Genomic DNA, 14844 nt, shown 5'->3' with positions numbered 1-14844 from the left:
TCATCGGTGAAATACAAATCAAAGCCACACTGATATACCATCTCACACTGGTCAGAGTGGCTAAAATGAACAAATCAGGAGACTGGTGAGGATGGGGAGAAATGGGAACCCTCTTGCACTATTGGTGGGAATGCAAACTGGTGCAGCCGCTCTGGAAAAGTGTGGAGGTTCCTTAAAAAATTAAAAATAGAACTACCCTATGACCCAGCAATAGCATGCTAGGAATTTATCCAAGGGATACAGGAGTGCTGATGCATAGGGGCACATGTACCCCAATGTTTATAGCAGTGGTTTCAACAATAGCCAAGTTATGGAAGGAGCCTAAATGTCCATCAACTGATGAATGGATAAAGATGGGGTTTATATATATGATGGAATACTACTTGGCAATGAGAAAGAATGAAATCCTGCTCTTTGTAGCAACATGTATGGAACTGGAGGTTACCATATGGTAAGTGAAATAAGTCAGTCAGAGACAGATACCATATGTTTTCACTCATACGTAGATCTTGAGAAATTTAACAGAAGACCATGGGGGAAGGGAAGGGGGGAAAAATTACAGAGAGGGAGGGAGGCAAACCATAAGAGACTCTTCAATACAGAGAACAAACTGAGGGTTAATGGAGGGTGGAGGAGAGGGGAAAGTGGGTGATGGGCATTGAGGAGGGCACTTGTTGGGATGAGCACTGGGTGTTGTATGGAAGCCAATTTGACAATAAATTATATTAAAAACAAAAAGGAAAAAAGTCTTAGCTGGAAATAAAGCTTTAGGAAAGATTATAACAGAAGTAGTATTTTAAAATGTAAAAGAGGAATTTTTTTTTTTTTTTTTTTTTTCTTTAAGAGACAGAGAGAGAGTAGGAGGGAAAGACAGAATCTTAAGCAGGCTCCAGTCCCAGCGCAGAGCCTGATGCAGGGCTTGATCTCACAAACTATAAGATCATGACCTGAGCTAAAATCAAGAGTTGATCACTTAACTGACTGAGTCACCCAGGCACCCCAAGAGGAATAATTTTTGGAAGAATCAAAGAGCTTTAGGATGCCCAGCATTTAAGGGGTACACCACTCAAACGGAGACAATGAAAACCACTCAGAAGGAACAGAGACTAACCAGGTAAGAACGGAATGGCAGATACTACTGATTATGAACCAAATAGCCATTCTTATCTTCTTTCTGGCTTACCAGATATCCAAATTCTCCCAAAATAATGAACTCAAGGAAGGTGGGAGCTTCCCCAGTCCTGGGGAATGACTCATGGTTAGCTTAAATCAATCATAGTAATCGCATTTCCTTTTGCCAATGATTGGTGTAGGGGTGGCCAGTGACATGGAAGGGAAATGCTCTGGGGAACTTTAGGCAGACTGTCCTCCTCATAAATACCTACTCAGGAGAAACCCTAGTACTGCCTTTCTGCTTCTGGATAATGAAAACATGCTTGTTGCCTTACAACCCTGAAAGTAAACATCTGTGACACAGTGAGAATGGTAGAGGGTAAAGAGCAAGAGCCTGGGTTCTGGACACTGTTGTTACATCTTTGAATAAATCCTGAAACCACCCATCATTGGACTTACTGTTAGAGAGATTCTGTTACTTGGAGCTGAAAGCATCATGATACCATTGGTGTCCCAAAACCAAAAGGAGGAGTGTTTTTTTTGTTTGTTTGTTTTGTTTTTAATTTTCTTAATCTTTATTTTTGAGAGAGAGACAGAGTACAAGTGGAAGAGGAAGAGAGAGAGAGGGAGACACAGAATCCGAGGCAGGCTCCAGGCTCTGAGCTGTCAGCACAGAGCCCGATGTGGGGCTCAAACTCATGAACTCTGAGATCATGACCTGAGCTGAAGTCGGACGCTTAACCAACTGAGCGACCCAGGTGCCCTGGTTTATTTAATTTTTGACTCCCAAACACCTAGAACAACAATATTTAATCAAATTGAATGTGGACGAAGACGTCCAGAAGAAAGTTGTAATATTCTGAACTGGGGACTAGTTCATGAACTAAGCTGAAGTCAGATGCTTAACCAACTGAGCCACCCAGGAGCCCCAAGGAGGAGTGTTTCATGAAGGATATAGGAAAGTCAAAAGTAATAGAATACCCACAAGAGAATGATTTTGGTTTCAAGAGTTATAGGTATTCATGGTAAGCATTCAAAAAAGCATTAACTATGTGCAAGCCCTACTCTAAAAACTTAACACAAAGAATCCCGTTTAATCTCTTACAACAATCCTACGAGGGAGGCAGATGGAATTGTAGTCAGTGAAAAGCAAAAGCCAGCATCCAGTGGATTGAACAAGACGGAATATTAAATTTAAACACTTCTAGGAAATCATCTGAAGAAAAGAGAGAATTATATATAAGGGAAGGAATAAAGGAGGTTTGAAGATGGTCAAGAAAGGAAGAAAACAACAGAGAGGAAAATGAAATATATAAAAATACAACACATAAGAAATGATTGCTTAGGTAAGGTTCAGAGAAGATAGGAAGGTTTGGTACCAAGAGTACAAGTAGATAAATTTTGAACAAAATGAGAAATGGGCTCTGAGATGAAGAGAAAATAAATAAGGACAAATTTATAAATTTGAAGGCAAGAAGACTGACTAGGAAGACCAAGAAGTTCATACATGATATCGATGTTCTTTTTAAAAGAATGTAAGTTTATTTATTTTTGAGAGAGAGCACACATGAGCATGCACACGTTGGGGAGGGGCAGTGAGAGGAAGAGAGAGAGACAGAATCCTAAGTAGGTTCCTTGCTCTCAGCACAGAGCCCAAGGCGGGGTTCAAACTAACGAACCATGAGATCATGACCTGAGCTGAAACCAAGAGTTGGATGCTTACCTGACTGAGGCACCCAGGCGTCCCTAAAAATTTTTTTAAAAAGGACATCCACTACTAAAGAGTTGAGGAAAAAATTGGGCATTTGATAAGAATGGTGGTGCTCTGAAATAGCAGTTATGGGAAATAGAAAGGCAAATAATCAGGAACAAGTAAAATATTACTAAATTGGACCCAGTCAAAACCAAGAAATCATGATGAATGGACATTTATTTCTTTACAAACATTTTAAATTAAAAAAAACGTTTTAAGTTTATTTTAAGAGAGAGAGAGAGCACAAGTGGGGTAGAAAGAGGGAAAGAACCAAGAGTCAGACGCTCAACCAAATGAGCCACCCATGCACCCATCTTTACAAACATTTTAAGGACCTTCCATATGCCAAGGTATCTTTCTAGGTACTTGGGGATACAGTATGAACAAAAATCCCTGCCTCATGTATTTCACATTCTAATGGGGGAGATATAAAGATTTTTTTAATTAAAAATATTTTTAAAATACTACTATATGGAGTAGTATTCCTATGGTGGTAGGAATCAAGAAAAATGAGGAAAAGGAAAATAAGGGAATTAAAATTTTATATTGGGTGGCCAAAAATGGCCTCACAGAGAAAATGACATTTGTACTATGACAGAGTGAAAGCTATGTATATTTGTGGGGGTTGAACATACCATGTAGAGGGAAAAATAAAGTACAGGAGTCTGGAGGTGAGGGAATGCCAAGCATCTTCAAGATGTAGCTGTGTCAGAAAGATGGGGTGGGGATGTGGTCAGAGAAATAATAAGTGGCTAGATGGTGTAGAGCCTTGTAGGCCACTAAACACTTTGGCTCATATTGAAGGAAGATAAGTCATTGGAGCATTTTATGCAGAATGACATGATTGCTTTGGCCTCTGTGTTAAGAGTGAGAAAGGACGGTGGGCAATGATGGAAGACCAGTAAGATTATATCGCAGTAATTCAGATGGCTTGGACTATAATGTAGCAGTGAAGGTGTTATTTATTTTAAAGATGGAGTCAATAGGACTTCCTGATGAATCAGATGTGGGATATGAGAGAAATCAATAATGACAACAAGGTTTTTCAGCCTCAGCAAACTGAAAGAACACAATTGCTATTGACTAATATAGGAAGATAGGAGAGCGGAGGGTTGGGGAATTGGGGAGTTCAATATAGGACATATTAAGTTTAAGATGCCTATTAAACTTACAAATGGTAGTATCTAATTGGCAGTTGGATATAGGAATCTAGTATTCAAAGAAGCAGTCCAGATGGAAGATAAATCACTGGAGGTAGAGGTAACCTTAAAACCTTGAGGCTAGAGATTATACTAGAGTGAATATAGACAGAAAAAAAGACCCAAGGACAGAGTCCTGAGATTCACAAATGCAGTAGTAATAACTATTACTAGGAAGGTGGGGCCTCTCACTTATCCCCAGGAGATGAATCTTAATTATTCAAAACCGAGCATGTTACTTGCTAGAGTAAGCCTGTGATTCAGCTTTGGTCAGCACAAGGTTAGTCCGATTGGTGTCCGTGGGAAGGGAGTAGTAGAAAAGTTTCCTTGCTTTTAAAGACAAAAAACTTTCTTCCACTTTATAGTTATGAGTGCATAACATTGGGAACCATGGTAACATTTATGCAATCATCTGGAGCATTAAGACAGATGCTGAGGATGGCAGAGGGCAAAGATGAAAAAACAATGGGTATATCATATATTGCTGAGCTGCTAAATCAACTAGCCCTAGAGCCACTTAATGCCTGGATTTTTTGGCTATTATTTAATATTGGTTTTCATTACTTATGGGAAATAGTATCTGGTTACAATCTCATTTTCAATTTTTTTTTAGAGAAATGATTTTGTTTATTTATTTTGAGAGAGAGGGAAAGAGAGAGCACATACAGGGCAGAGAAAGAGGAAGGGAGAGAATCCCATGCAGAGCCTGATGAGGCTTGAACTCACAAACTGTGAGATCATGACCTGAGTTGAAGTCAGATGCTTAAATGACTGAGCCACTCAGGCGCCCCTCATTTTTAATTTTCATAGCAATGCTTAGGGTATCAAAAACAAACTGAAACTCAGGGGGCACCTGGTTGGCTCAGTGGGTGGAGCATGTGACTCTTGATCTTGGGATCATGAGTTTGAGTCATACATTGGGCACAGAGTTTAATTTAAAAATAAGGGGCGCCTGGGTGGCTCAGTCGGTTGAGCGGCCGACTTCAGCTCAGGTCACGATCTCGCGGTCCGTGAGTTCGAGCCCCGCGTCGGGCTCTGTGCTGACAGCTCAGAGCCTGGAGCCTGTTTCGTATGTTTCGTATTCTGTGTCTCCCTCTCTCTGACCCTCCCCCATTCATGCTCTGTCTCTCTCTGTCTCAAAAATAAATAAACGTTAAAAAAATTTTTTTAAAATAAAAACATTTAAGGGGCACCTGGGTGGCTCAGTTGGTTAAGCATCTGACTGTTGATTTTGTCTCAGGTCATGACATAACGGTGCATGAGTTTGAGCCTTGCATAGGGTTCTGTGTTGACAGTGCAGAGCCTGCTTGGGATTCTCTCAATCCCTCTCTGCCCCTCCCTAAGGAGCATGTGTGCACGTGCACACACACATACATGCTCTCAAAATAAATAAACTTAAAAAAGAAAGTTTAGGGGTGCCTGGGTGGCTCAGTCAAACATCTGACTTCAGCTCAAGTCATGATCTCACAGTCTGTAAGTTTGAGCCCCGCGTCGGGCTCTGTGCTGACAGCTTGGAGCCTGGAGCCTGCTTCGGATTCTATGTCTCCCCTGCTCCCTCTCTCTCTGCCCCTCCCCCGTTCATGCTCTGTCTCTCTCTGTCCCAAAAATAAATAAACGTTGAAAAAAAAAATTTTTTTTAAATTAAAAAAAAAAAATTTTTTTTAAAAAGAAAGTTTAGGGACACATGGGTGGCACAGTTGGTTAAGCATCTGACTTTCGCTCAGGTCATGATCTCACGGTTCGTGGCTTTGAGCCCCATGTCAGGCTTTGTGCTGACGACTCGGAGCCTGGTGCCTGCTTCAGATTCTGTGTCTCCCTCTCTCTGCCACTCCCCAACTCTCTCTCAAAAATGAATGAACATTAAAAAAAATTTTTTTTTTAAGAAAAAATTTAGGGCGCCTGGGTGGCTCAGTCTGCTAAGCATCCAACCTTTGGTTTCAGCTCAGGGCATGATCTCAGTTCATGAGTTTGAACCCCACATGGAGTTCTGCACTGATGGTGTGGAGCCTGCTTAGGATTCTCTCTTTCTCTCCCCTTCCTGCACTGTCATTCTCAAACTAAATAATTAAACCTAAACAAAAATTAATATTAAAAAGAAAGTTTAATAAAAATAAAAACAGATTTAAAAACAAACAGAAACTCAAAAAAGGTTAACCTTGGTAAGGTTAAATAACTTTACACCTAGGTAACAAATGGTGAATTGAAGCTCAACTAACTCCAATATGTATTTTATTTAAAAAAAATTTTTTTAACGTTTATTTATTTTTGAGACAGAGAGAGACAGAGCATGAACGGGGGAGGGTCAGAGAGAGGGAGACACAGAATCTGAAACAGGCTCCAGGCTCTGAGCTGTCTGCACAGAGCCTGACGCGGGGCTCGAACTCACGGACCGCGAGATCATGACCTGAGCCGAAGTCGGCCGCTTAACTGACTGAGCCACCCAGGCGCCCTCCAATATGTATTTTAAATGATTAAGAGTCATGGATTTAGGGGTGCCTGGGTGACTCATTTGATTAAGCATCTAACTTGATTTCGGCTCAGATCATGATCTCATGGTTTGTGGGTTCAACCCCCTGTTGGGCTCCATGTGGACAGTGCAGAGCTTGCTTAGGATTCTCTCTCTCCTGTCTCTCCCCTACTCATGCTCTCTCAAAATAAATATTTAAACTTAAAAAAAAAAAAGAGTTGTAGATTTAGGGGTGCCCAGTGGCTCAGTCAGTTGAGTGCTCGACTCTTTAGACTCAGGTCATGATCCCAGGGTCATGGGATCAAGCCCTGCATTGGGCTCTGCGCTGAGGATGGAGTATGCTTGAGATTCTTTCTCTCTCTGCCCCTCACCTCCACTTGTGCACACTCTCTAAAATTAAAAAAAAAAAAAGAGTTGTGGATTAAAGAGTAGACACGACTGACAGAAAAGGGGAATGAGAGTTGGGAATTCTTGAAGTGACTGGCAAACTGAGGCCAGGAAGTAATAGAGATTGAAAGAAAAGGGAAATATGAAAAGACTAGAACTTTGGTGAATATGGAGTTTCTGGCCAGCATAGTCAGAAGTACTCAGTAGTATCTGATTTAAGATGAAGTTCCCTGAATGTGACCTGGCTAGCAACTGAGGCCTTTACTCAGGGTTGCAAACAGAACACAAATGAATGAGAATCAGGATGACAATAACTGGCAATTATGTGATTATTTCAAGTAATTTTACATACTCACACTCAGAAGTAAATGTTTAATGAATGAATGATCTGATCATTAAACTTCTTCCATTCCAACTCTTCACCCCATTGTTTAATAAACTACAGATTATTCTTAGGATTTTATTTTTAAGTAATCTCTACACCCAGTGTGGGGCATGAATTTACAACTTTGAGATCAAGAGTCCAAACTCTCCACAGACTGAGCCAGCCAGGGGCTCCAGATTATTCTTTTTTAGACTGATGCAAAGAACTATCTGAAAACAAAGATGGAGTCTTTGCAGTGATTCATGGTTTCCTTCAACATTCACTTGCTAGAATAAGCTTCCTGAGGGTAAGCATATTTGTCTGTTTTGTTCACTAAGGTATCTCCAGCACGAAGAACAATGCCCAGCATTTTTCCTGAATTGAATAAGTACCTATGGATGACAGGTATTATTTTAATCACAAAGGTAAATAAAACAATTCCTACACTTAAGGAGTTTACCATTTTAAAGGCTCTAAGCAAAAATCTCTTGGTCTTCACTTATATCAAATACATCATCATTAAAGAGCAAGGTTGTTAAGAATCCAAGTATTTATTACCTGTCCTGGATAAAAGAAATGTATTGTAGTTTTCATATGGTTTTAAATTTAAAAAATAAACTACTATTCTATCTTGAAAAGTTAGTACTTGTATCATTAGGTACTACAATTAGATGACCTGTTATAAGTAATGATTATGGTAAATCACAAAAAATAATTTCAGATGCTTCTAAAAATTTTAATTCCTTCTTTTCATTATCAAGTCCTTTCAAATTTATTTAACAAAAACGAAGTGAGAATATCAGTTAATATGAAGCAACATAAAAGAACAAACAGAATCAGAAGGCAAATTCCAAAGAGATCACTGGCTATAAATAGAGACATGGAAATGTCAGGAGAGAGAAGCAAAGTTCCACTAAAAAACAACAACAAAACTGTATGCCAAGTGGGCTTTACATCTCAAACCCACCCATTTTCAGTTAAGGATTTCTTTGGCAAAGATCCTTTTCTTTCAATAATCTATCTCAAAATGTAAATATTGTGAGTAAAGGTAAATGTCCTCATTACAAATATCAAAATGTTTTTGGTTCTGCAAAGATTCTTCTTCCCTTTGTATTTAAGAAGCAGAAAACCTTCAACTGAAACTTAACCCAATCATTGCTGCTTCACAGCATTTGTTGATGACATAAAGAGCGCTGGATTAGGAATCTAGTCTTGGCTCTGCCATTAATCTTGTCACTTTGTGTATGGCTCTCAAGCAATCTGGGTCCCAATTTCCTCCACCATAAAATGAAAGAAACAGACTAGATGATCTTCAAGGTCTTTTCAAGTCTGCAAGTCTTAAGAAAAGTTGAGTGAGGGTACACTTCCATGCCATAGCTTCAAAGGCCCCCAACATTCATAACCACATATTCAACAATTTGTTTAATTCTAGTTTTGCAGGAAAATGGTTAATATGGTAATGAACAATTCAACTTGATATTAAGATTTTATCAACATAAAAGCACCAAACCATACTGGGCAAACCAAAGAGTAAGATCTAGTCTTTGACCAGCCCTCTCTTACACAGACAGAAAAGCAGAGAACAAGATCTCAGTGTTTAGAACATTTACTAGTCTAGGGGCGCCTGGGTGGCGCAGTCGGTTAAGCGTCCGACTTCAGCCAGGTCACGATCTCGCGGTCCGTGAGTTCGAGCCCTGCGTCGGGCTCTGGGCTGATGGCTCAGAGCCTGGAGCCTGTTTCCGATTCTGTGTCTCCCTCTCTCTCTGCCCCTCCCCCGTTCATGCTCTGTCTCTCTCTGTCCCAAAAATAAATAAACGTTGAAAAAAAAAAAAAATTAAAAAAAAAAAAAAAAAAAAAGAACATTTACTAGTCTAGCTGGGGAAACAAAATTTAAGCTAAATTCCACATTTATTAAATACTTTTTGCATAATAGGGCAGTTTTCATTCTGATAAGCAGAATAATCAACTATGATGTTTATTAAAAAAAAGAAAGAAAGAAAGAAATGTAGATTTCCTAAAACATTTTTCACTAGGTCCAGGTGGGGCCAACTATCTACATTTAAAAAAAAACACCCCAGATGATGTAGGGTGTTTCTCAAACATACCTTTGTTTTAAGAAACACTGCCCTAGCCTTGATCAACAAAAAAATAGGGTTCAAAAATAGAAAATGCTTTTAGACCTTGAGTTCTCTAGAAAACTAGAGAAAAAACTAGAGGACAAACCGTAAGGCATCAAAAATAAGCAAGTCTAATGGAGCATGTAGGCTTCAGTTATATTTCAGTGGTTCTCAAGTGTGGGCTGCGCTTTAAGGATCAACTTAAGAAGTTGTCACACATAGAGATAATAGACCAATTAAATCAGGCTCTGGGAGTAGGGGTTGGGGCTCAGCTTAAACATGTTTAGAAAAGCTCCCCTGTAACCAATACACTGAATTAAGTAAAAGATCAATGGAATTGGTTAGTCAGGTTAAGGTTCATGAAAAAAGATGATTTTTAATTTTCATTTTTATTTGACTAAAGTTTTAATGGAAAAAGATAAATGTAACAGAAGTGAAAGGAACTGATGTATACATATATGATCTAAGTAGGGAAGGAAAAAAACATGTTTTGGCCACAAGATAAAGGGAGAATAAGAACAGTAAATGTGAATTTATTTTAGACATTTTGGTTTTGAAGCAACATGCAAGATGAGTCTTGGAGGTTGCTGCAGACACAGATTTGGAAGTACATTTAGGGAATAGGTAGAGGACCAATTCAAAGTAAATTATGAAAACTTATATCACACTATGTTAACTGTACTGTAATTAAAATTAAAAAAAACTTTCATAGGTCAAAAAAAAGAAACCATATATATTATACATTATGCAGTTTTATTATATATTATATTATGCAGTATTATATACCAGCTTTGTTATAAGTTATTGGAATGCATGCTATAGAATTAACTAAAATCACTCAGGAACTGGGTGGTAAAGGCCAGTTTTTTGAGACAGATGCTGTCAGGAGTACCAAATTTCAATCTAGAATTATCCCTAAAGTAAGGGGAAGCTGGGAGTATTATGGCTCATCAGCAAGGGCAGTCAGCTCTACATTTTTTTCACTAAATATGGATATTCAATTTCTTATATATTTTATGATGCTGTACTAGATCTCCTATGATCCTGGTCAAGGGACAGATCCTGCTTACACACTGGCTGCCAAAAGATGTGAGCAACTAGCCAAACACTATCTATATTCAAAGAAGTCCTTTGTATGATACAGTTAAGGACAGTCCTTCTCTCATAAAACTTGAAGAATCCTGTGAAGTTGGGAATGGTACTTTAGCAAGCCCCTCCCTCTTCCCCCATACAGTATATGCCTTTCCCCTTCACTGAAGGAGGTCTTAAAGAGCAAAGAAAATTTATATTATTTTCACAAAGAACCTTTGTCTCAAACACTAATTGTTCTGAAAGATTGAACTATGAAGAATTTTATCCTTAATTCTCAGAAGACTCTGATTTTAAAACTCTTGGTATGCTTCTTTTGGAAGGGGGGCTAGTTTGTGGAGGAACCCAATATGCAGACAAAGAGTAAAAACACTATCATAGATGCTGTGTGGTAATACAGGGAAAAAATTAAAATTAAGCAATCCTATTCTTGTCTTGAAGATGCTTACAATCTAGTTAGTAGTGTGAATTACAAAACAAAACTCCCCTGTACAATTTCTTTGAAAAATAACACTAATTATACCAAATATATATGTATGTATACACATACATCATACACACACACACCATAAAGCACTATAGTTTATTTAGGAGAGGGAGGGAGGGAGAGAGAAAACACCAGGGGGGGGGGGGAGGGGCAGAGGGCAGAGAGAGAAGGGGACAGAGGATCCTAAGCAGGCTCTGACAGCAGAGAGACTGATTGCTCAAACTCACGAACCATGAGATCATGACCTAAGCTAAAGTCAGATGCTTAACCAACTGAGCCACCCAGGCACCCATAAAGCACCATATATACTTTAGTAAGGCATATTACTAATCCATCCAATGCAATTAACAATACAGAAAAGCAAGCTTGTATCATGTTATACATACATGGGTTCTTTGATTTTGTAACATTTTTATTACCTTACATTAAGATCTGCCTTCCCATGAAGAACTTCAGCATATGTCTTAATAGAAACAAATGCAAATACATATTTTTAAAATCCAAGTGAGAAATACTAAATTGTGAATCATACCATAGAAATTACAAAGACATATATCCCATTACTTGACTTTGAATAGATTCTTCCATTCTTTCAACTCAGACTGCCTGGGTTCAAATCACTAACACTAACATGTGACCGTGAGCAAGTTGGTTAACTTACCTGTACTGCAACAAAATGGAGATTTTAACAGCATCTCATAGAGCCATATGAGAACTAATGAATTAAATACAAGTAAAGCACTTAGAACAGGACCCAGTATATAGTATTAGCCACTATTAGCTATTGCTATGTTTTAGAGCATGCTATGCAGTAAAGGCACAGAAAAGACAGAGCCCTTACTGCCATGGACCTTACAACCTAGTGGGAATTCCAAATAAAAAATAAGTGATATTATGTTATTATTACCATGATGTAGTACATGATAACAAATAAGAATCCCTAAATTTGAGAGGCTTCTTGGTGGCTCAGTCAGCTAAGCGTCCGACTTCGGCTCAGGCATGATCTCACAGTTTTGTGAGTTCACACCCGGGATCGGGCTCTCTGCTATGAGCACAGAGCCATTTTGGATTCTCTGTCCCCCTCTCTCTGCTCCTCCCCCACTCACACTTTCTCCCTCAAAAATAAACATTAAAAAGAAAAAAAAAAAAAGAATCCCTAGAGAGCTCTGGACTAGCCAAACACTATATATATTCAAAGAGGCCCTTTGAATTTCCTGGAAAAATGGAAACAATCAGCAACAGTAAAATGGGAGAGGTAGGAAGGATACCTGACAAAAAGGGGGCTCTGCAGTTATGGATAAGTGAGAATGATAAGGATGATAAAAAGCTGGATTTAGGGCAAATCAAATGATTAAGAGCAATATCCTAGTATTCTTCAGTCTTCTTACAGTACTTTAATCAGGACCACACTATCAAATTTGGCAACCAAACCAGAGAAGAAATTTCTAATAACTGAGGGGAAGGGGATATGTTTTCACATAGTGACTTCTATTTTCCCTTTCAGAAGTTTATGTAAGACTCTTTATTATCCTTTACTGTTGGCTACTTTTCAGAAACAGAGTAATTGCCCTCTTTTTGGTATGCTGGTAAAAGGAAAAAGTTATATGACTTACCAAAGGGCACAGGGGTTATATTTGAACACAGATCCTCTGGGACCAAGTCCAGAGTCTTTTCCACTATCTGGGGCTGCCTCCAGTTTCAGACACTGGTCAAGCTGTTGGTTCTCCACAATGGTCCAAAGTCAATTTGTGCTAACAACTTTGTCCTCTAAGATGCAAATATATCCTGCTTCCATTCATACCTTAGTCTGAAACAGAATTCTAGAAACTCAGTCAGAAGGGATATAAAAGTCATTAAGACCAATGACCAGCCTAATAAACAAACACCCTAACTACATCCTGGTATGTTTAATTTGAAGTGGCCACTTCCCTCCTCACATCTAAACTGAATCTTTTGTGACTATGATACTGAGGAAATACTGACCTGGTTAAATGCAACAGAGTATAGCCTGAAGTTACCAGATCCTTCTGCCTAAGAGTTGTTAGGAGGTAGGTGATGGGCATAAAGGTGAGGCAGGAAGCCTGTACAATTTTGTCACTCTAAAATGCCTGTTAAAAAGCCATAATGGGGGGCACCCAGATGGTTCAGTTGGTTAAGCATCCGACTCTCAATTTTGGCTCAGGTCATGATCTCGCAGTTCATGAGTTTGAGCCCTGATTACGGCTCATGCTGACAGCATGGGGCCTGCTTGGGATTCTCTCCGTCCCTCTCTCTCTCAAAATAAATAAAAAACTAAAAAAAAGAAAAGAAAAGAAAAAAAGAAAGCACTAATGGACTACTTTTCTATAATAGCTAAAAATAAGAATCTGTTAATATTTCAGATTTACCAACTCCAAAAGTGAAAAGTTGTACTAAGAAAAAGGTCACTCAGTCATTTGGTAACCAATAAGTCAGAAGGTAAAATGAAGAAACTTGCCAGTACATTTAATAGCCCAACTTTTATTATGCTTGCTAATCTTTTCACTGTTATTTGGTGAATCTAAATGCTCCCCGCTAGACTTCTGTAAATTCAAAGACACTAACTTTTGCTTCATCCTGAGAATGAAATATGAAATACCAATTTCTGTGTTAAAAGTGGGACTATAAAATATAATCTAGTCAAATATTTAGCTAATCTCTCAAAGCACAATAAACCAATTTTAGATTAGCGATGATATACCCACTTTTAAGAAAAGTTACATTGCAAAAGGGAATGAATTTAGTTAAGAAAATCCTGATTTCAGGGGCACCTGGGTGGCTCAGTCGGTTAAGTGTCCAACTTCGGCTCAGGTCATGATCTCACAATTTGAGAGTTCGAGCCCTGCATCAGGCTCTGTGCTGGCAGTTCAGAGCCTAGAGCTTGCTTTGGATTCTGTGTCTCCCTCTCCCTGCGCCCCTCCCCCACTCATGCTCTGTCTCTGTCTCTCAAAAAAATGAATAAACATTAAAAAAAAAAAGTTTAAAGAAAATCCTGATTTCATCAGTTATAATGAGATTACCTAGAATAACCAGCAAAGTACAAATGGGTTTAAAACGATTGTGTAGACTGAGAATTCACATATAGCTTAATCAAAAGTCACTGGTTATTTCTCCCACAACTCAGTTGCTCTTGCAGGATTCTGGGTCTTACTAAAACTAAGATTTGAACATAGCTGTAATCCAAAAAATTTACATGGATTATCCTTCCTTCGTAATAAGATGCCAGAAACTGAATTACATATTAATAATATTAATTTCCACTTTACAGCACTTTCTGGTTTCTGAAGAACTCACAGATACCTCATTTGAGGATAGCAAAGCAAGTTGTCATAATGTAGAGGAGAAATCTGAGACACAGCAACTAAATTACTTGCCTAAGGTCACAAAATCAACTAAAATGTAGAGACAGATTTTTTTTCAATATTCTATTCATTCAGCAAATATCTAGAACACTAAGACTAGACATTAGGGACAGGTCAATGGTAGAGGTAGACAAAGTCCTCCCTCTCCAGTTTACAATCTAAAGGAAAAGAGACAATAAACAAGTAAACATATATATACTTATTTATATATAATTTTTAGAGAGAGAGTGCAAGTGAGGGAGAGGGGCTGGGGGGGGAAGAGAGAGAGAGAGAGATAAGTAATAGGATAGTGATTGCAGAATGGCACAACTAGAGGTCAGAGAGGGCCTAAGGAAGTGACATCTGAACTGAGCCTTGAATGACGAGGACAGATTATCCATGTGAAAGTCTACGACAGCATCCACACCAGGCAGAAAAAAAAGGAATCCTAAAGGCAGGAATGATCTTGGACAGCAAGGTGGGTGAAGTGGAATAAAAGGGAGGAATGT

General features: G+C 38.7%; 1 protein-coding gene across 3 annotated transcripts in view; it reads right to left on the bottom strand.

The window, feature by feature from the left end:
- DNAJB4 (DnaJ heat shock protein family (Hsp40) member B4) overlaps positions 1-14844 on the bottom strand; it is a 48795-nt gene that overhangs the window by 31199 nt on the left and 2752 nt on the right. The window contains exon 1 of one of the 3 annotated variants that reach the window (XM_045477962.1): positions 12590-13190. The exons of the other annotated variants lie outside the window; for them this stretch is intronic. The gene's annotated coding sequence lies outside the window, so the exon portion shown is untranslated. Of the gene's footprint in view, positions 1-12589; positions 13191-14844 lie in introns of those variants that run through there. 3 annotated transcript variants of the gene reach the window in all.

Source organism: Leopardus geoffroyi, chromosome C1 (assembly GCF_018350155.1).
Source record: "Leopardus geoffroyi isolate Oge1 chromosome C1, O.geoffroyi_Oge1_pat1.0, whole genome shotgun sequence".
Lineage (NCBI taxonomy): Eukaryota > Metazoa > Chordata > Mammalia > Carnivora > Felidae > Leopardus > Leopardus geoffroyi.
This window is presented reverse-complemented; position numbering and strand designations above follow the sequence as displayed.